This window comes from Ovis canadensis, chromosome 3 (assembly GCF_042477335.2).
Source record: "Ovis canadensis isolate MfBH-ARS-UI-01 breed Bighorn chromosome 3, ARS-UI_OviCan_v2, whole genome shotgun sequence".
Classification (NCBI taxonomy): domain Eukaryota; kingdom Metazoa; phylum Chordata; class Mammalia; order Artiodactyla; family Bovidae; genus Ovis; species Ovis canadensis.
This window is the reverse complement of record NC_091247.1, coordinates 122,451,143-122,453,456: the sequence shown is the minus strand read 5'-3', so window position 1 is coordinate 122,453,456 and position 2,314 is coordinate 122,451,143.

Genomic DNA, 2,314 nt, shown 5'->3' with positions numbered 1-2,314 from the left:
GATACATTGCACAGCAACAAAACCTTCAGCAACATCAGTTCTCATATAGTCCAGGGTTGAGCAAAAACAGGTCCTTGCTCTTAAGGTAGAGGAAACAAATAGTAGTAATCACAGAAATTAAGACACAATTGCAGTTCTGAATCATGTGACAGAGAAGAGGTATATAGTATGTTGAGATCCTAGAGCAAGAGGACTGGATACTGTGAAAGAATTCAAGAAGATCTTGCTTAGACTTGATGCCTGAGTTGAGATCTGAAAGGAGTGGGAATGGGCTAGAAGTGGAAGGGAAAGGAGCCCTGCAGACAGTGTGCAGAGTGGCTTTGGCAAGAGGGATGTAGTGACTGAGAAGTCTCCTATGTGGCTGGAGTAGAGAGAGCAAGGAGTTGACCAGAAAGAGGTAAAGCTAGAGAGGTGGACAGAATATGGACACACTCGAGCTTGAGGGTCATGTTAACGAGCATGTTCTGTGCAAATCCTATGTTCAGTAAGCTGGGAGGGGAAGGGGATGCTGGACATGATCGGATGAGTATTCTGAGATGCTTGCTCTGGCTGCAGTATGTTGTTCAGTCATGCAGTCCTGTCTGACGCTTTGTAACACCACAGACTGCAGCATACCAGGCTTCCCTGTACTTCACCATCTCCCAGAGTTTGTTCAAACTCATGTGCATTAAGTCAATGATGCCATCCAACCACCCCATCCTTTGTGGCCCCCTTCTCCTCTTGCCCTCAATCTTTTCCAGCATCAGGGTCTTTTCCAGTGAGTTAGCTCTTTGCATCAGGTGGCCAAAGTATTGGAGCTTAAGCTTCAGCATCAGTCCTTCTAGTGAATACTCAGGGTTGATTTCCTTTTAGGATTGACTGGTTTGATCTCCTTGCAGTCCAAGGGACTCGCAAGAGTCTTCTCCAGCACCTGTTTGAAAGCATCCATTCTTCAGTGCTCAGCCTTCTTTATGGTCCAATTCACATCTGTACATAACTCCTGGAAAAACCACAGCTTTGACTATATGGATGTTTGTTGTCAAAATGATGTCTCTTCTTTTTAACACACAGTCTTAGGCTTGTCATAGCTTTTCTTCCAAGACTGCAGTATGTAGTCAAAGATCAAAGAATGACATTATGCAAGATACCTTGTTTCAGTTAACAAAGCTCCTACTCATACTCTCTAAAAAAAAAAAAAAAATCTTTGCTGGCACCAAGCTTTTCAAGCATGATCGCCAGCATTTTGCAATCCATATATTTAATCATGTTTTCAGGAGTATTTCACTCTACCTCATAGGTCTGATTTCTGTTGTCCTGACTTTATTTTTAGGCAGGATCTCCTCTCCTGGAGTGACATGGCAGCTTCAGCCTAGAGAACAAAACTCTCATATTATTGCCCTAGCAAAAATAGAGCTTTCCCCCTACAGTTCCAGCAAATATCCCAGGACTGACACTGAACTACTTGGTCACATATCCATTCATGGAATAATCATATGGCCAAGGAAGAGGACACACTCGTGGTCAGGCTCACGAGGTTCAACTAACCCCACCAGAACCACATGGTCTGAGGAGAGGAAAGGGACAGTCCTCATGGACAGACTTGCATGCTGTCTCCAGAAATGAGGGATCCAGGGAAGTTACAGGGACAGGTTAAAATCTTATGATACTCCTGGATCGAAATAGCCATGGTTTGGATTGAGGATAGAGATTTGAGAGGTATTTACGGAGAAAAATTTCATAGGATTTTGTAATGAATTAGACAAGAGGTAAGGGAGATTGAAATATCAGGAGTCTGTCCTAAGTTTCATGTTTGTATAACTGGTGATATCTATCACTCACTGAGAGAATCCCCACCGACAGGGCACCAGGTTAAGATGTAGAGAGAGAGTAGAGCAGCATGAGCTTAATCTGGAATGTGTTTACCTGGAGGTAACACTGAGACATTCAGAGATATTGAGAATCTAAAGATCAGTTGGATGTGTAGTTGGATATACAAGTCTAAAGATCAGGGAAGACATCCAGGGCTGGAACAGTCTAATTATTTTGAAGGTTGTAATGGCGATGGAGAGTGATAGAGGCATGGCCAGATTACCGTCAGTAGAATGGAAGAATGGTAACGAAATTGTGACTGCAAGTATATCCTAGTCATTACGGTAGATTAAATATGGATACAGATTCATTACTACTTCATCCATTAAAAGTGGAGTTTACTTGGCTTCTCAGTGATTCTTGGTTGACTTTAGTAACTTTCTTGACCAGAAGAATGCAATAGACATAATTTTCTGGGACTTTCCATGCTAGATCATAAAGTGCCTTATGATTTCCACCTGAGCCT